The 21,097-nt window shown below is 35.0% G+C and overlaps 1 long non-coding RNA gene and 2 other non-coding genes across 3 annotated transcripts in view; all 3 read right to left on the reverse strand.

Annotated features, from left to right (window-relative positions):
* Positions 1–467: 467 nt before the first annotated feature.
* The window catches only part of LOC110193189 (uncharacterized), a 114,109-nt gene continuing 93,479 nt past the window's right edge, over positions 468–21,097 (reverse strand). The window contains exons 7-10 of the long non-coding RNA XR_013484546.1: positions 15,703–15,744; positions 1,371–1,546; positions 776–845; positions 468–533 (exon numbers count right to left, since the gene is read on the reverse strand). This is a non-coding gene — a long non-coding RNA (uncharacterized LOC110193189). The remainder of the gene's footprint in view (positions 534–775; positions 846–1,370; positions 1,547–15,702; positions 15,745–21,097) is intronic.
* On the reverse strand, positions 677–744 carry LOC144456048 (small nucleolar RNA Z17). Its single transcript, XR_013484954.1, has one exon. It is a non-coding gene; the product is annotated as a small nucleolar RNA Z17 (small nucleolar RNA).
* Positions 920–985, reverse strand: LOC144456044 (small nucleolar RNA SNORD42). Its single transcript, XR_013484950.1, has one exon. It is a non-coding gene; the product is annotated as a small nucleolar RNA SNORD42 (small nucleolar RNA).

Below are 21,097 nucleotides of genomic sequence, written 5' to 3' on the forward strand. Positions count from 1 at the left end.
GGAACACAAAACTGAAGCCCACAAGATTTCAGTACTGAGCCCTCTGAAGGCAGTCTTGTGGACAAAGAAGCACCAGGCCCATCAAGCCCTGCTTTTGGCCCTAATGCCTGTTCCCTCCTCCTCCTTCCCTTGGCTCTGTCCCAGGGCTCCTTTTTTTCCCTCTCCCTTTGGACACAGAGTAGCTATGGCTCTTCCCTTCCCCCACTGTTACCCTCCTGGGAGTAAACAGTTGTCAGGCACTGAGAGGGTACTGTTTAAGCAACCACAGTATGATGGCTTGAGCCCTAGGGAAAGGGGACAACTTGCAGGGCCACAAAGTGACGAGAACAGTGATGGCATTTTCTTTGAGAAGCATAACCTTATCCAGACCTTTCCCTGTGAAAGTGAGGAAATGGTCTAGGGAGGCTGGGTAACCTGCCAGAAAGGCCACCCATGGGACCCCCCCCACGAGAGATGACAAGCATGAATATACTGGAAAACTTTTTTATTGTAGGTGGAGTGGGATAGCTGGACAGAGTTTAGATGATTCCAATCTGAAAAGCAAAAGGCAATAGTGTTACCAAAGAGCTCAGGAGGGCTAGGAACAGGCTAGACAGAAGGGGGTAAGAAAAGCAGGTGGCTGGGCCAGGATGCTCCTGCCAAGGGCAACCCATCCCCGCAGCCTAGGTGGTCACTGGGTGCATCAGCCACCCAGAGTCTTCACTGAGGCTCAGGCTTTGGTCACTCTGACTCATCACCTGCACCCAAGGAGAAGGTGGCCACCTTCAATACTCACTTTGTTGGCAACATCTAAAGCATCATAGCCTGGAGCAAGTCGGACATAGGCCTTCTTCTCTCCATCAGGCCTAGGACAGAAAAAGTGACCTTAGCACACAGAATGTAGCACCTCTCCCAAAGTCTCTACCCCTTTCCTTATGTCGTGCATCAGCAGTTCCTTTGTTAGCATCATTTTTCTCTGTAAAATGGTATTTTCCATCATTTGCACAAGCACTGGGAACAGGCCCCAAGACACAAGGTCTCAGTTTACAGCTCTAGTTCCAGATTAGATCATTTCCCTGTCCTTTCTTCACTGGAGAATTTCATCCTTGTTCCAAGTGCCAAGGCACAGGTCAGGACCCAGGGAAAAGGCAATAAAATCTCACCAGCAGTCAGGCCAAAGCATACTTATGTTGGACTGCAGCATGCTTCCCCACCCCAAACCTGTCTCTCGACCTCAGTGTGGGCTTGAGACTGTCACATGAGTAAGATGAACTGATAAGTTTCAGTGCCCACCCACCTTTCCCTTTGGCACCCAAGCTGTCACATTCCCTGAACGTGGACAAAGTGCCGCCTGTGCTGGGGATCCTGCCCCGGGAGGAGCCCTTACTCACTGAATCAGCGTGTTGACTTAGCCACGTCAATGTCATAGAGCTTCCTGATGGCCTGCTTGATCTGATGCTTGTTGGCCTTGACGTCCACAATGAAAACCAGCGTGTTGTTGTCCTCAGTCTTCTTCATGGCAGACTCAGTGGTCAAGGGAAACTTAATGATGGCATAGTGGTCAAGCCTGGGAGGGAAAAGGGAGGCACAGCAACAGGGCCCTAACATTACAGGAACCAGGGATGCTTTTTATCAACAGAACCAAATCTTTTACTTTGAAATAAAAATGTTCCTCCTATCACCAAAAAAAAATATATTGCTGCTACGGTGTACAACATTCTCCAGGTTCTGCTCACTTCACTTTGCATCAGTTCATGTAAGTCTTTCCAGGTTTTTCTGAAATCATCCTGATGTCATTTCTCATGGAACAGTAATATTCCATCACAATCAATAACCACAGCTTATTTAGCCATTGCCTAATTGGTGGATATCCTTCCAATTTCCAATTCTTAGGCCACCACAAAAAAGCTGCTATAAATATTTTTGTACAAATAAGTCCTTTCCCCATTTTTTTGATGTCTTTGGGATACAGAACTAGAAGTGGTATTGCTGGGTCAAAGGGTATGCACAGTTTTATAGCCCTTTGGGCATAGTTCCAAATTGCTCTCCAGAATGGTTGGATCAGTCTGCAGTTCCACATATTAGTGTCCCAGTTCTCCCACATCCCTTCCAACATTCATCATTTTCTTTTTTTGTCATATTAGACAATCTGATAAGTGTGAGGTGATACCTCAGAGTTGTTTTAATTTGCATTTCTCTAACCAATTGTGATTTAGAGCATTTTTTCATGTGATTATAGCTTTGATTTTTTTGTCTGAAAACAGCTTGTTCATATCCCTTGATCAACTGGGGAATGACTTGTATTTTTATAAATTTGACTCCGTTTTCTATATATTTGAGAAATGAGGCCTTTATCAGAGATACCTGCTGCAAAAAAATTTCCCCCAGTTTTCTGCTTTCCTTTTAATTTTAGTTGCATTGGTTTTGTTTGTGCAAGAACTTTTTAATTTTATATAATCAAAATTATCTATTTTACATTTTGTAATCCTCTCTATATTTTCTTTGGTCCTAAATTCTTTTCTTATCCATAAATCTGACAAATAAACTATTCCATGCTCTACTCATTTGCTTGTGGTATCAATCTTCATGTGTAAATCATGTACCCATTTTGACCTTATCTTGATATATGCTGTGAGGTGTTGACCTATACCTTGTTTCTGCCATACTGTTTTCTAGTCTTCCCAGAAGGATCTTTGGGTTTATCATATACTAGATTACTATGGTAATTTACTAAAGTGTAATATATACCTAATTTGTTCCACTGATTAACCAACCTATTTCTTAGCCAGTACCAGATTGTTTTGATAATTACTGTTTTATAATACAGTTTGTGATTTGGTATGGTTAGACCACCTGCCTTCACATTTTTTTTTCATTGATTCCCTTAACCTTTGGTTCATCAGATGAATCTTCTTAATATTTGTCTAACTCTATAAAATATTTTTGGTAGTTTGATGGGTATGACACCAAATAAATTAAGTAGAATTGCAATTTTTATTACATTGGCTCAGCCTACCATGAGTAATTAATATTTTTCCAATTGTTTAAATATGACTTTATTTGTGTGAAAACTTTTGCAATTGTGTTTATGTAGTCTGTCTTGGCAGGTAGACTCCTCAGTATTTTATATTGTCTATGGTTATTTTAAATGGAATTTATCTTTCTATCTCTTGCTGCTGGACTTTGTTGGCAATATATAGAAATGCTGATAATTTATATGCGTCCATTTTGTATCATGAAACTTTGCTAAATTTATTAATTATTTCAAGTAGTTCTTTAGTGGATTCTCTAAGTATACCATCATATCATCATATCAGTGATAGTTTTGTTTCCTCATTGCCTATTCTAATTCCTTCAATTTCTTTTTCTTCTCTTCTTGCTATAGCTAATATTTCTAGTACGATATTGAATAGAAGTCATAATGGACATCTTTGCTTCACCTCTGATCTTATTGGGAAGGCTTCTAACTTATCCCCATTACAGATAATGCTTACTGATGGTTTTAGATAAATATTACTTATCATTTCAAGAAAAGCTCTTTTATTTCTATGTTCTCTAGTGTTTTTAATAGGAATGGTTATTGTATTTTGTCAAAGGCTTTTTCTGAATCTATTGAGATAATCATATGATTTCTGTTGGTTTTGTTATTGATATGGTAAATTATGCTAATAGTTTTCCTAATATTGAACTAGCCTTGCATTTTTGGGTACAAATCCCACCTGGTCATAGTGTTTGATCCTTGTGATACATTGCTGCAATCTCCTTGCTAGTATTTTATTTAAAATTTTTTCATCAATATCCATTAGAGAAATTGATCTATAATTTTCTTGCTCTGTTTTGACTCTTCCTGGTTTAGGTACCAGCACCATATTTGTGTCATAAAAAGACATGGTAGGACTCCATCTTTGCCTGTTTTCCCAAATAGTTTTTATGGTATTGGGATTAATTGTTCTTTAAATGTTTGGTAGAATTCACTTGTGAATCCATTAGCCCTGGGATTTTTTCTTAGGAAGCTCACTCATGGCTTGTCTAATTTCTTTTTTTAAGACTGAGTTATTTAAGCATTCTATTTCTTCTTCTGTTAATTTGGGTAATTTAATTTTTGTAGATATTCATCCATTTCATTTAGACTGTTAAATTTATTGGCATATAATTGAGCAAAATAAATCCTAACAATTGTTATAATTCACCCCTTTCATTTTCAATACTGGTAATTTGTTTTGTTTTGTTTTTTAACCAAATTAACCAATGGTTTATTTTGTTGATTTTTTTCATAAAACCAGTTTCTAGTTTTATGTATTAGTTCAATAGTTTTTTTACTTTCAATTTTATTAATGTCTCCTTTCATTTTTAGGATTTCCTATTTGATGCTGAATTGGCCATTTTTAATTTGTTCTTTTTCTAGTTGTTGTTGTTGTTGCATGCCCAATTCATTGATCTAGTCTTTCCCTATTTTATTGATGTAAACAATTAGAGATATAAATTTTCCCCTGAGTACTTCTTTAGGTGTATCCCATAAATTTTAGCATGTTGTATCATTGTTGTTATTTTCTTTAATGAAATTATCAATTTTTTTCTATGATTTATTCTTTGACTGTTTTTAGGATTAGATTATTTAATTTTCCAATTAATTTTAATCTATCTTTCCATTGCCCATTAGTGAATGTAATTTTTATTTTATTATGATCTGAAAAAAAGGCATTTACTATTTCTACTTTTCTGCATTTGATTGTGAGGTTTTCTGTCCTACTGTATAGTCAGTTTTTGTGTAAGTGACATGTACTGCTGAGAAAAATGTATATTCTTTTCTATTCCCATTCAGTTTTCTCAGAAATCCATCATATCTAACTTTTCCAAAATTTTATTCAGCTCCTTAACTTTTTTAACCTTGTTGTGAGGCTAGCTGTTGCTGCTCTCAGACCTCACTCCCCTCCCACTCCAATGAGACAGACCTTTCCTGTTTTACTGGCAAACTGCTTCCCCATTCCTAAATCAGTACTGAGATAGTTTTCAAGTTGTTTGCAGGATAATTTGGGAGTGCTCCAGTGGGTTCCTTCCTTACTCCACCATCTTGGCACTGAAAGTGTCTTAAAATTAGAATTTAAATTAGAAAAGAAGGTAGAAAAATTTCCCCAAGTAGTGGAATTGAAAAATAGGATAATCAGAAGTCAATGAATTGATGACAAAAAGAGACAGAACAAATTCAAAAGATTTAAAAATAGAAAATATATAGGGGGAGAGTAGTAAATTGATCTGGGAAGCAGAATCATTGGACTTCCTGAAACCATCACCAAACTAAAAACCTGGGAACTTTATTTAAAAAAAAATCAAAGAAAAGGATCTAGGTCTAGTAGAACCTGAAAGCAAAGCAAAAATACAAAGAATCCATTGACTGTCTCCTGAAAGAAACCTCAATCTGAATATCACAATCAAAACCCAGAGCTTCAAAATTGGAGAAAAAAAATCACATCCAGAAAGAGTTCAAGTAGCAACGAGTCAGTCAAGATCACAGAAGACTAAGCTATAATAACACTGAATAAGACAAAATCATGGAATAAGATACTTCCAAAGAGAAATGACAAAGGCTTGTAGCCAAAAATAATTTCCCTGAAAAACTCAATATAATCCCTACATGGAGAAAAATAGATTTTTAATATAATTGAGGACTTTCAAACATTTCTGATGAAAAACCAAAATTAGGTAGAAACTTTGCAATGCAAGAATGGGAGTAAAGATACACCTAGGAAGGCAAATACATTTGAGCAATTGGAGGGGGCTAAATTATGATGGAGCACTTATATTCTACAAGAAGGAGATTATTGTCCCACTGTATTCAAGGTTTATAGACAAAGTTAAAAAGACTAAACATGATTTCATTGTGAAGTTTTTTTTATTGTTTTAAGTAGGAGAAAAAGGAGGGAAAGGGGAATATTAGCATAATTGGGGTGTACAAGAAGAGTATTCAAACATGGAGAAATGAATGGGGTTTGTGTCATCACATGAAACTGACTCTTACTGAACAGAAGAGTATCAAAACTATATAGATAGAGGGAGAACATGCACACTTTCGCATAAGAAGGAGAAACAGAATCAGAGAAAGACAGAGAAAGTAACGGAGACACTCAGAGAGAGAGATGATAGGAGAGATTTGGGGAGGAAAAACTCAGAGACACAGACCAAGTGTTTGTTGTTGTTTAGTCATTTCAGTCTTGTCTGACTCTTCATTTGGGGTTTTCTTGGCAAGGATACTGGAGTAGTTTCCCATTTCCTTCTCTGGCTCATTTTACAGATGAGGAAAGTGAGGTAAATAGGGTTAAGTGACTTGCCCAGGATTCACACAGCTAGTAAGTGTCTGAGGCCATATTTGAACTTAGGAAGATGAGTCTTCCTGACTTCAGGCCTAGAAGTCTATGCACCATGGCGCCACCTAGCTGCCCTAGAGACAGAGAGTTTGGTATAAAAATGCATTAAACTAAACAGCAGAAAAGAAGAATAGATAGGAACTGAAATAGAGGAAATTTAGGAAGTAGGTTAGAATCAGGGGAGGAGGGAAGACTCACAAATAAATGTATTTGAACTTCAGAGGGTGTAATATAAAGGGGAAATTGAAAAGTGATAAAGAAAGTATAAAGCCAAAGTTTGGTTTCTAGGCTCGATGAAGAAAGGAACAGACCACTTCAAACACAGATCAGTAGTGTTGATTAGACTTCCTTTCTCCATTACCTTCTTCTTTGTAAAGAGTGGGGTAAGAAGAAAAAGAATGAGATGGTACATGGAAGGAGAAACAATTGATAAGAAGACACAATGAATGTGCATGGAATAATCTCATCTAGTTCATGAAAAGGATTAAGGCGATAGAATGGATTCAAATGCAGAATCCAGCAAAATTTGTTTGCAAGAAATACTTATGAAACAAAAATTCACAGAAAGTAAAAATAAAGGGCTGGACAACAATTTATTATTCTTCAGGTGACTTCAAAAAAGCAAGGAAAGCAACTATGATCTCAAAGGAGTTGACAATAAATATAGCCATGATTAAAAGAGAGAAATAAGGGAAATGAAGAAACCATATTATCCTTAAAGAACCACAAATGATAAAATATCAATATTTCATATATGCATCAAATGGCATAACATCTAAGCACCGGTAAGAAAAGATAATCTAACTACAGGAAGAAATAGAAAGAAAAACTAAAATATTTGGGGTCTCAATATGCTTCTTCAAACCCAGACAAATCTAATAAAAATATAAATGAGAAAGAACTTAAGGACCTGAACAGAATTTTAGAAAAATTAGATATGATATCTCTTGTGATTACTGAAGAAGAATCAAAAACAAACAAATATACAATCAAAGCTACTTATATGAAAGAAATGCTCTAAATCACTGTTGATTAGAGAAATGAAAATTAAAACAACTTTAAGGTACTACCTCACACCTAACAGATTGGCTAATATGAACAAAAAAAAAGGAAAATCACAAATGTTGTAGGGGATTTGGGAAAACTGGGACACTAATGTACTGTTGGTGGAGTTGTGAACCGTTCCAACTATTCTGGAGAGCAATGTGGAACTATACCCAAGGGACTGTAAAACTGCATAATCATTGACCCAGCAATACCACTACTATGTCTGTATTCCAAATGAAAATTTTTAAGAAGGAAATGGACCTATATATACAAAAATATTTAGAGCAATTCTTTTTGTGGTGGCAAAGAACTGGAAACCAACATGGTGCCCATCAGTTGAGGAATGGCTAAACAAGTTATGGTATGTGATTGTGATGGAATATTACTGTGCTATAAGAAATGGTGAGCAGGAAGTTTTCAGAAAAACCTGGAAAGACCTAGATAAACTGATGCAAAGTGAAGTGAGCAGAAACAGGAAAATATTGTACACAGTGACAGCAATATTGTACGATGGTCAACTGGCTAACGTCTTAGCTATTCTCTTTAATACAAAGATGCAAGACAATTCTGAAGAACCTATGATGAAAAATGATATCCACCTCCGGAGAAAGAACTGATGAAATCTGAACGCAGATTGAAGCCTACTGTTTTTTTTTACTTTCTTTTTCTTCTTTTTGTTGTTTTCTTTCACAACACGATAAATATAGAAATACGTTTTTCTTGAATGCACATGTGTAACCTTTATCCAATTTCTTGCTTTCTCAATGGTAGAGGAGACAATAGAGAGTGAGAGAAAATTTGGAACTCAAAATTATAAAAAATGAAGGTTAAAATTATGTTTTACATATAATTTGAAAAAAATACTTTAAGAAAATTTCGAGTTTAAAAAAGAACATAATTTTTCTGAGTTGTAAATGGTACTTTATTTAAAAAAACGACCAAATTCAAGGGAATATAAGCTTCCTGAACAAAGGCAGAAGAGCATAAAAGATATGCTTTCGTGACAGGAATGCTATAAAATTATAATTAAAAAGGTCATGAAAATAATGACTCAAAGAAAGAAAACATTTAAATGGAAACTAAATAATTTAATCTTAAGGAATACATGGAACAAAGAACAAATTATGAAAATAATAGACAACTTAATCAAATAAAAGGACACCAAAGAGATGGCATACCAAAACTTTTTAAAAATTTTATTAATTTATTTTGATTTATCAATAATCACTTCCATATGTTTTTGAGTTTAAAATTTTTCTCCCCCGTTTTGTAAAAATTAGGTAATTAAGTAAAAATTAAAACCAATAGAAGGAACCATCAGAAAGAGGAAACAAAACTCAACAGAAGAGAAAAAAAATTGCAATTCAACTTTTATGGTTATTTCTTAGGATGTGGATAGCATTTTCTATCACAAGGCCTCCGGAGATATCTCAGATCCTTGTACGGCTGGGAAGTGTTAAGTTTATCAATATTAGCCATTGCACAATATCATACCAAAACTTTTTGAATGTATTAAACATAGTCCTTAGAGGAAATTTTATACCTCTAAATCCATTTGTCAACAAAAGAAAAAAAGGAATAAGTGGGCATGCAACTTAAAAAAAAACTAGAAATGCACAAATCAAAAACAACTAAATAAAAAATAAAAAATTCTGAAAATCAAATTATTAAAATATGAAAGAAAAATAACCTTGAATTGATCAAACTAAGAGCTTTTTTTCCCCAAAAAATAAACTACACAAACTAATGCCTAGGTGGAGGGGATAGAATTCTAGCTGAGCCATTTAAAATCCTAAAAGATGATGCTGTTAAAGTGCTACATTCAATATGCCATCAAATTTGGTAAACTCAACAATGGCCACTGGATTGGAAAAGATCCGTTTATGTCCTAATCCTAAGAACAAGGCCAAGGAATATTCAGATTATTGAACAATTGCACTCATTTCACAGGCCAGCAAAATTTTGTTTAAGATTCTGTAAGCTAGGTTTCAGCAATATGTGAGCAAAGAATTACTACAAGAGCAGGCTGGTTTTTGAAGACGCAGAGGAACTAGAGACCAAATTGCCAAGATCTATTGAATTATGGAAAAAGCAAGAGTGCACCAGAAAACTAACAAACAAACAAGTATCTGCTTTTGCTTCATTGACTATACTAAAGCCATTGACCATGTGAATCACAACAAAATGTGGCAAGTTCTCAAAGAGAGAGGAGTACAAAATCATCTAACTCATCTCATGAGGAACCTATATGGAAGCCAAGAAGCAACAGTTAGAACTGAATATGGAACAAATAACTGGTTTGAGATTGGGAAAGGAGTATGACAAGGCTGCATGTTGTCATCTTATTTAATTTATATGAAGACTACATCATGCAAAATACCAGGTTGGATGAATCAAAAGCTGGGATTAAGGTTGCCAGGAGAAATATCAATAGTCTCAGCAATTCAGATGATACCACTCTGATGGCAGAAAGTGAAGAGGAATTAAGAAGCTTCTTGATGAATGTGAAAGAGGAGAATGTAAAAGCTGGCTTGAAGCTTAAGATAAAAAAAAAAAAGCTAAGATCTTGGCAACTGGTGTCATAACTTGCTGGCAAATATAGAGAGAAGAAATGAAAGCAATGTCAGATTTTATGCTCTTGGGCTCAAAGATCACTGCAGATGGTGACTGCAGCTGTGAAAATAAGACACTTGCTCCTTGGAAGGAAAGTTATGGCAAATCTGGACAGCAAACTAAAAAGCAGAGATCTCACCTTGCCAATTAAGGTCTGTATAGTCAAAGCTTTGGTTTTTCTCCAGTAGCAATGTATGGCTATGAGACTTTAACTATAAGGACAACTGAGTGCCACACAACTGATGCTTTCAAATTGTGGTGCTGGAGAAGACTTTTGAGAATCTTTTGTTCAGCAAGGAGATCGAATCAGTCAACACTTATAGAAAATAATTCAGACTATTCACGGTAAGGTCAAATATTGAAGTTGCAGCTTAAATACTTTGGCCATATAATGAGAAGGCATGACTCATTGGAAAAAAACCCTGATGTTGGGAAAGATTGAAAGCAAAAGGAAAAGGGGATGGCAAAGGATGAGATGGCTAGCTACTGTTGCAGAAACAATGAATGTGAACTCGGATAAACTTTTAGAAAGAGTGGAGGATAGAAGGGCCTGGCATGCGATGGCCCATGGGGTCACAAAGAGTTGGACATAATTGGATGGCCAAACAACAAGAACAATAAAATCTGATTTCTTAAAAAGAGAGAAAACCAAAAAAATTAAAAAAGAGAAAACCAAATTACCAATCAAAAAAAATTAAAATGGAGAATTTATGCCAAATGAAGAAGAGATAAAGGAACTTCTAGAATCTTTTTTTGTCCAATTATGTGCCAATAAACTGAAAACTTAAATGAAATAAATGAATATTTACAAAAATATAGAATACAATGATTAAAAGAAATATAACATCTAAATAAACTAGACATAAAAATAAACCAGACATAAAGGAACTCAGTGAAATGAAATAGAATGGCAAAATTGATAAGAAAATGAGATGAAAGTAATGAATAAAACTGACTATGATTCATGTTATATTTTTTAAAAAGCCCAGAATATCAATTATGATTTCAGATAAGGCAATAATAAAAATTCAAACTATTAAGAGAGATAAATAAAGAAACTGCATTACACTTCAAAGAATCACAGGCAATGAAACTATATAACTATTAAATATTGTCAGTATAATAGGGCCATGTCAACAGAGCCCCAGCTTCAAATTATGCTGCACCTAGTCCCAGGCCACATGGATGAAGCAGGAGAGCTTGCTTCTGGAACAATGTGTTAATACGTAATAGAAAGGGCCAGCTCACTGATACGGAATAAATTCAGGTATTCTGTTTCTGGTCCCCTTTCCAAATGAAGAGGAGCCTTCCAACTGGTTGTTGAGCCAGAACTTAGAATATGTTTAAAGGGCAGTAAATATCCAAACCATTCTCTCTTTTCTGAATGGCTGTGTTAGGAGGCTAGGATTGCAATAAGTTTCTGGGAGGATCATCAGGTCCTCCCTCACCTTGAGCCAGCTTGAAGTGGAAGCACCTTGCTGTTGATGACAGATATAGCAGCAACGAGGGTGGGCTCCTACTTCTGACTTCCCATTTTGCCCCCTGGACCATGATAAACTATGAATATAGGCCTCTTTTTTTTTTTCCTTTTGGGGATTTGCTTTTTTCCTGCTTTTAGGTGAAGGAATACTGGAGATGTCTAAGGTCTTCTGAGCTTTGAAAAGTCGGAATAGAAAATGCCAAAACAGAGCTGCAGTACATCCTAGGATTTCCTAGAAGCCAAGAAGAGGTGAGGCAACAGACACCTGGAAGAACCTTCTTGACCCAGCCCCGCAGTAGCTGAGATGCTATAAGTGAACTTGGTGAGGTCAAAGCTTTATAGTAACTGCTTTCAATTTAAGTTCATCCTCCCCAAAGATGGAGATGTTATGTGAGAAAGTGTGTCCCAACGTGTTGGGGGAAATGTTTGCACATCTGTTCTTGCTCTATATTCTCGTTTTGCAAAAGCTAATTGATTTTGGTTGGTTAAATTAAACTGAAACATTAATTCTTGGTTGTTAACATTGCGGAATGGGAGCTCCAGCCAATAGCATTAGATTAACATTCTCTTTGCCCTAAAGGAAATGTGCAGCCTTGCTCAGAGACTAATTCACCAATGTGATTTGGGACAAGATTATCTGGACTACATGAATATTCCCCAGATGGCATTGCATTAACATTTATAAAATAAATGTAATTGAATTATAAAAAGACATATAGCAAGATAATAAGTGTGTGAGGTTTTGTTGCTTTTTTTAGAAATAGATAAATCAAATAAAAAGAAAAATAGCTCAGGATAGGCTATTGAAGAGTATTAAAGAATGTATATATTTCTCAGCATACTAAGATATATTTAGAAAAACTCATATTCTAAACCACACTGATGCCATAAATAATTGTAAAAAGATAGATTTGGTCATTGTGTCTTTACACATCTTAATGAATTAAAATAGTAATTAATACTGGGAACACAGGCAAAAGATTCATGCTGAAATGGAAACTATGTAATCACATGCTAAATCATGAGTGGGCCAAAGAACTGATCATAGAAACCATGACTAACTGTTTTAGAGAATGACAGCTATGAGAAAATATAACATACTTTGGGAGATAGAGCTAAAGCGATTCTCAGAGTAAAAAAAAATATTAATTGGTGACCAAATAATTTAAGAACAAGCCATAAGAACAATAGACAATTGTATTAAAGATCATGTGAAAAATTGAAGACAACATGCCAAAAATTTGGCAATGGAGCCAAAGTAGTCCTCATGTGAAAATTTATCTCTAAACATTTTAATCATCAAAAGAGAAAGAATAGATCAATGAGTTGGGCATGCAACTAAAAAAAATCCTAGGAAACCAATAAATTTTTTAAAAATTAAATACCAAAATTAGAAATCCTAAAAAAACAAAGATGAGATTAACAAAATGAAAAGAAGATAATTTGACATATTAGTAATTAAAACTAAGGCTTGGTTTTTAAAATATAGACATATAGATAAAACATTAGAAAGTTTGGTATTTTTTTTAAATTGAAACGAAAAAGGTGAAATTACCAAAAATGAGGAAGGAAAGATGATTTTATTAAGAATTATATTACCTAATTTTATGCAAATAAAATTGACAATCTAAATTAAATTGGTTAATATTTTATAAAAATGCAAAATTCCCAGATTAACAGAACAATAAATACGATAGTATCAGGAAATGAAATTGAACAAGCAATAAATGAACTCCAAAAGGGAAAAAAATCCCTGGAACAAGATGGATTTATCAGCAAATTCTATCAAACAACTAAGAAACAATTTATGCAAACTTTATATATGTTGTTCAAAAAAATAGAGAAAAAGAGCTCTTACTTCTCTATGTTATAGATATGGTCTTAACAACTAACCCAGGAAGAGTCTTATCAGAGAAAGAATATTATAGACCACTATTCCTAATGAATATTGAGGTATAAAATTTTTAAATAAAATATTATCAAAGAGACTACACCAAAATCACAAAGATTATATAATGTGACCAGGTTTGAATTGCTCGAGAAAGATGGAGTGGGGTTAATTTTAGGAAAATTGTCAATATATTTTTGTTGCTGTTCAGTCATTTTAATTTTTTTTTAAGGCAATTGGGGTTAAGTGACTTGCCCGGGGTCACACAGTTAGCAAGTATTTAAGGCTATATTTGAATTCACAAAGATTAGTCTTCTTCCAGGCCCAAGACTTTATCTGCTACACCACCTACCTTCCCCATCAATATATCAGAACATATTATTAATAAAAACCAGAAAAATCATGTGATTATATAAATATGTACAGAAAATCTTTTGATGAGGTTCAACATATTTTCCTGTTGAAAACACTAGAAAACATAGGAATATACAGACTTTGCCTTAATATGATAAGTTGTATAGGTATAAAATTAAGAGCCAGAATTATCAGCTATAGGGATAAACTAGAGGCCTTCACAATAAGATCACAGGTAAAGCAAAGATATCCATTATCACTAGTACTGTTTGATTAGAGGCAAGTAGGTGATGCTAGCTATTGTAGTTACAGTGCCAGAAATGCTAGCCAGAGCAATGGCAAGAAAAAGAAATTGAGAGAATAAGCATGGGAAAAAAAGAAATAAAAGTATTGCTTTTTGTAGATAATGTGATAGTTTACTTACAGAACCCTGGAGAGTAAACTAAAAAAAAAAGTTATTGAAACTGTTCGTCAGCAAACTTGCTAGATGCAAAAGAAACACCAGCATTTCTGTACATTACCAAAAAAAAAATCAGGAAAAGATAGAGAAATTACACTTAAAATTACTATAAAATGTATAAAATATGTGAGAGTCTATCTGCTAAGGCACATATAGGAACTATATGAATGCAAATTATAATACTACTTAGATTAATTTACTTATTTTGTGCCATCTCTCCATACAAAAAAAAATACTTTATAGAGCTAGAAGATATAACAAATTTTGTCTGGACAAACAAAAAGCCAAGACCTTCAAGGGAAATAATGATAAAAAGTGGGAAATATGGGGACCCAGCAGTACCAGATCTTAAAATGCACTATAAATGGGTAACAATCAAAACAAATTTGGACTGGCTAGATATAGAGAGGTCAATAAGTAGAACAGATAAGGTATATAGAATAAACACAAGGAAATGAGCATAGTAGCTTACTCTTAGATAAACCCAAAGATCCCTGCTACAGAGGTAAAAAAAAATCACCATTCAACAACGACAACAAAAAATGCTGAGAAAATTGAGTAAGCATGATGGCAACAACTAGACCAAAACCTCATACTGCATATCAAAACAAGCTCAAAATGGGTTGGTGATTCTTAGATCTAAAAGAGGACACCATACCCAAATTGGAGGAGTAAGGAAGTAATCACTTGTCAGATCTATAAACAGGGTAAGACTTCTTGACCCAACAAAGGGATCATAGAAGATAAAAAAAAGACAATTCTGATTATATAAAATTAAAAATGTCTGCAGAAACTAAATAAATGCTGCCAAAATTAGAAGGGAAATGGGAAAAACATTTGCAGTAAGCTTCTCTGATAAAGATCTCATTACATATATGTGTGTGTATATATGTGTATGTATGTGCGTATGTGTTTGTATATATATATGTGTGTGTGTGTGTGTGTATATATATATATATGTATGTATGTACTTAAGTACATATATGGAACTGATTCAAACTTACTAAACTAAGTAGTGAAAGATAGAGCATCAAGCTGGGTCAGAAAGACTTGAGTTCAAATCTAGCTTCAGGCACTTACCAGTTTTTGATCCTAGGCAAGTCACTTAAATTGTGTTTGCCTCAGTTTCCTTATCTGTTAAATGGGGATAATAATATCACCTAACTCCCAGGGCTGTTGTGAGGCTCAAAAGAGATAGTAATAGTAAAGCACTTAGCAAAATACCTAGCATATAGTAAGTGCTATATAAATATTAGTTATAATTATCATTGTTGTTAAATTTATAAGTATAAAAGATATTCTCAGAGTTATTAAATGACCAAAAGATGTGAATAGGTAGTTTTCAGAAGAATACATCCAAGCAATCAATATCCAAGTGGAAAAAATGTTCAAAATCACTAATAATTAGAAAAATGCAAATTCAAGCAACTCTGAGGCTCTGCCTCACACTCATCATACTGGCCAAGTTGCCAAAAAAAGAAAATGACAAATATTGGAGGGGCAAGGTGAAAACAGGTACCTTAATTCACTGTTGGTGGAATTTTGGACTGGTCCAGTCATTCTAGAAAGCAAGGGAAGAGGAAGAGAATAAGCATCCTATATAGCATCTATTACGTGCCAAGCATTGTACAGAGCCTTTTACAAATACCTCATTTGAGCCTCACAGCTATGCTGCGAGGTAGGTACTGCTATCCTCTCCATTCTACATTTTGAGGAAACTGAGGCACACAGAGATTAAGTCATTTGCCCAGGATCACACAGTAAGTGTCTGATGCTAGATTTGAGTTCAAGTCTTCCTGATTCCAGGCCCAGTGCTCTATCCATTGTACTACCTAGCTACCTCTGCCCAAAATGTTATCAAATTAGAGGTACCTTTTGATCCAGCAAAATCAAAAAAAAAATCAAAGAATAAGAAAAAGAACCCATATATACAAAAATATTTATAGCAGCTTTTTAATATGGTAACAGAGCTGGAAACTAAAAGAGTGCCCATAGATTGAGGAATGGCTGAACAAACTATTACATATGAATGTAAGGGAATACTGTCATCCTGTAAGAAATAACAAAGGGGATCATTTCAGAGAAACATGGAAAGACTTGTATAAACTAATGCAGAGTGAGGTGAGCATAAAATGGAAAGCCATTAATGCAATCACAACAACATCATAAAGACAAGCAATTTTGAAAGACTCAGTGCTGTGGCCACCCACAATTCCTGAGGACCCAGGATGAAACTCACCTACTGACAAAGAGGTGATGGACTAAGGGCATGGCTCGAAACAATTTTGGATGTGGTTAATTTTCTTTGCTGAACTAGACATATTTGTTGCAAGTATCTTGTTTTTCTGTTGTTGTTTTTTACCAACGAGATAGGAGAGGTATGTTAGAGAGAAGATAATTTTTCTCAATTAAAAAAAAAAAAGACAGTTCAAGCAGGCTAGTTTACCAGCTGCCAATGCCTTCCTCTCTAAGGTTAATATACACCTACTTTGTAGGTATCTTCTATATTTCTATAAACATGCCTGTCTTCCCTCCATCATTACCTCGTATCTGTTTTGCGTGGGCCTATATAAGTATGTGTTTATTGTCTCCCATGTTAGAATGTAAGCTCTTTTAAAGGAGGGACCATTTGGCTTTTGTATTTGTATTTCCCCAATATGTAGCATAATGCTTGACACATAGTAGGTGCTTTAAAATGTTAACAGATCAACTAATGAATATATTTGAATTAATAGAATAGTATGCAGTAAGAAATAAGGAATATGAAGAATTGAGAAGAAACATAGGAAGATTTGTATGCACTGATGCATAATGAAGTAACTAGAACATGGAAAACAATATATAAATGAGAACACTAAAAGGAAGATGAACTCTGTATAATTATTCCCAGAAAAGAGAATCATACATACTTCCCTACTTTAGGTAGAAAGGTGGGAGATTCTAGATGTAAGAATATTACATAAACTTTAAAATATTGTCTTTTTTCTTTTTTTGGCACTTGGGGTTAAGTGACTTGCCCAGGGTCATACAGCTAGTAAGTGTCAAGTGTTTGGTCTGAGGCCAGATTTGAACTCAGGTCCTCCTGACTTCAGGGCCAGTACTCCATCCACTGCGCCACCTAGCTGCTCCTAAGATATTGTCACTGGTGTCGATTTTATTACAAAAGTGTTCAAATAGAGGGAGTAAGGAATGATCTATCTGAAAATAGCTATCATATAAAATAAAAAATATCCAAAAAAATTTAAAAAGTTATAACTTTTTAAAAAAAGAAATTTTAATGAAAATAACTAAAGCCCTGAGTAAGTTCTGGTAGTTTAACTTCCAAATGTTTCACATGTTTATTGAAATATGGCTTCACTTCATTCTTCATAGAAATCAAGGGAGGCAAAAACCGGGCAAAATGTTCATTGTTAATGATTTGACTGCGCCAGTATATGAGCAATATTTATAGGATCAAATCTCTAAAGATGGAAAGGACCATGTTTTGCAGAAAATGAAACTGAGGCCAGGGGAGGCTGCATCACTTGCCCAAGCTGACACAGATAGAAAGCATCAGAGGCAGGGCTCTTAGCCAGGTCCTTTAATCCCAGGGCCAGTGTCATTTACACTGCACCACATGGCCTCATTACAGTGTAAATTAATTTGTAGATTTAATGGTACTAGATGAAATAATAACAAAATTCACTTAGAGGTACAAAATGTCTAGCATCTCAAGAGCAATAATGAAAAAGTAGGAATAAAGAGCATAATATCATTAGACCTCAAACTCTTTGACAGAGCGGTAATTATCAAAACTATTTGGTACTGGTTAGAATTTTTTTAAAAAATAGATCAGTAGAATAAACTATGCAAGTATGACCAAGAAGCATTAGAACACAATAGCCCAATGTTGGATAAATGTAAGGTCACATACTGGGATATTGCTTAGAAAAACCTTCCTGTTTCCAACTGGTGTCCCCCATCATGTATGCCCGTGATGCACGTGCAGATTATCTTTTTTTTTTCTTTTAGGCAACTGGGGCTAAGTGATTTGCCCAGGGTCACACAGCTAGTAAGTGTCAAGTGTTTGGTCTGAGGCTGGATTTGAACTCAGGTCCTCCTGACTTCAGGGCCAGTGCTCTATCCACTGCACCACCTAGCTGCCCCATGTGCAGATTATCTTCATGAAAAATTTACATAGAAGGGCAATTAGGCACAAACTTTAGGTTTGTTGTTGCTGACGTTCTACCTGTCACCTTTTTCAGTTTTAATATGTACCTAGATTTTCTCCACACTTTTGGTTTCTTTCCCTACTTCAGATACCTTATGAATATATCCAGGTAAACATTTAACAGTCAGCTATCTGGGGGAAAAATGTACATATGACACACATCTAAATTTAATTGGCACTATTAAATTTTCACCCTTTGACCCAGCAATACCACTTCTAGGGCTGTATCCCAAAGAGATCACACAAATGGGAAAAGGACCCTCATGTACAAAAATATTTATAGCAGATCTTTTTGTGGTGGCCAAGAACTGGAAACTGAGAGGATGCCCATCAGTTGGGGAATGGCTGAACAAGTTGTGGTAAATGAATGTAATGGGATACTATTGTGCTATAAGAAATGATGAACAGGCTGACTTCAGAAAAACCTGGAAAGATTTGTATGGTCTGATGCTGAGTGAAGTGAGCAGAACCAGGAGAACATTGTACACAGTAACAGCCATGTTGTGCAATGACGAATATTGATAGACTTAACCCTTCTGAGCAATATAAGGATCTAAGACATCTCCAAAGGCCTCATGATGGAAAATGCTATCCACATCTAGAGAAAGAACTATGGAGTTTGAATGCAGATCAAAGCACACTATTTGCTATTTTTTTCTTCTGTTGTGTTTTGTTTCCTCTTTCTGGTGGTTCTTCCTATCAGTTCTAATTCTTACTTACAACATCACTAATGTGAAAATATGTTTAATAGGAATGTATATGTATAGCCTATATCAGATTGTACACTGTCCTAGGGAGGGAGGTGGGGAGAAAGGGGGAGAAAAATTTAAAACTCAAAAGCTTATGGAAATGATTGTTGATAATTCAAAATAAATTAATTAAAAAACCTCACGGAAATGATTGTTGATAAATCAAAATAAATAATAAAAAAAATTAAAAAGCATTTTCATCACTTCCTTAAATCTACACAATCAATAAGACAATAAATTTTATAGTCTTGATTTACAGCATTTGTCAATTTCAGAGACATAAATGCTCACATTGAAAATAACAATAACTCAACTCTCCTCTCTTCCTTCTTCTCACTCTCTCTCTTTCTCTCTTTCTTTCTTTCTCTCCTTCTCCCCCTCCCACACATATACACACACCATATCTATATGAACTAATATAGAGTGAAGCAGAGACAAAAAAACAACATACATGGTAATTACAACAATGTAAATAAAAAGAATGGCACACCAAAACAAACAAACAGATAGATAGATAGATAGATAGATAGATAGATAGATAGATAGATAAATGTATGTAACAAAAGTCTAAAGACCAAGTGGAACTTGAATAGAAAGATACGAAATGATACCCCCTACCTTCTTCTTTCTGGAAGTGGGAGATCCACAAATATTACACATTGCATATGTTTTCAGACTTTTTCAATGTATTAGTCAGTTGTGCTGACTTTTTTTTCTTCTCTAAAAAATACTTTGTTATATGGGATGTCCCTTGGGGAAGGGCAAAAGGATGGAGAGAGATACATGGGATATTACAGTCATGTAAAAACACGTCAACAAAAAATTTTTTTTTAAGAAAAGTAAGGTTCAAGGAGTGCTCACTCCTCACCCCACCCCTACTCCTTGATTTTTATTTGTATAGATTTTATCTGTGAACTGATTATGTGAGATGTCTCTGCCCTTATTCTTCCTTAGCATATTTCTTTTTCCATCCATTTTCTTTATTGTCTTTAGAATATAAAAATACAAAAAAGCTATTCTTTGGCTTTCTCTCTTATTTTACTCCCTCTATGAATGTTGTTGACATTAAAGTTCTTAGCAGAGATTCCTTTCTTCTACCCCTATTTAAGTATAAATACTTTATCCCTATATTTCCTTTCCAATTGAATCCCAGGTTTATGTTGCAAAGTTTCTACTCAATTCTAACATTTTCATCAGGGATGCTTAAAAATCTTCTACTTCATTGAAAACCCATGTTTTCTCCTGTAGAATTACACTCAATTTGGTGGGGGGGGAGGTGAGTTAGCCTTCACTTCAAACCTTTTGTGTTTCGGAATTTTGTATTCCAAGCTCTTCTCTCCTATAAGTGAGTGGCTGCCAGGTCTTGTGTGCTTCTGACTGTGGCTACTTGATAGCATTTGAACTTTTTCTGGCTGATTTCAGTATTTTTTTTCTTTGACTTTGGATTTTGGCTACAATATTTGTAGGAGTCTTCATTTGGGTGGGTTTTTTCTATTTCACTTTTCTCCCTGGTTAGGGGGCAGGGTGGTAGTGCAATAAAAGTCTCTTTAATAAAGGATTAAAATTAGCAGCTATGCAACTTAATCTTAAAGAATTGATGGGTTAAAAAATAAAACAAATCATAGAAACAATAGATTCCAAATTGCTCTCCAGAATGGTTGGATCAGTTCACAACAGTCCACCAACAGTGCATTAGTGTCCCAGTTTTCAGCAGTGACTTTCAAGTAACAGCTACCACATTTGAAGGTCTTTGAAGCCATATAGATGGGCCTTTTATGCCCTTAGGTGAGCAGGAAACTATATGAATATGGCCTTAGGCCCCCGGGAAGTTATGTCAACATCTAGGTTGCTTGAGGCTCAGTTCCTGAGGCCTATCAAATCTTAGGGATAGATTCTTTGACTTTTAGGAAAAAATCTAACCTAACTTACTTAACCTACTTGATGTGTGTGGGGGG

Source organism: Phascolarctos cinereus, unplaced genomic scaffold (assembly GCF_003287225.1).
Source record: "Phascolarctos cinereus isolate Bilbo 61053 unplaced genomic scaffold, phaCin_HiC Scaffold_2;HRSCAF=192, whole genome shotgun sequence".
Taxonomy (NCBI): domain Eukaryota; kingdom Metazoa; phylum Chordata; class Mammalia; order Diprotodontia; family Phascolarctidae; genus Phascolarctos; species Phascolarctos cinereus.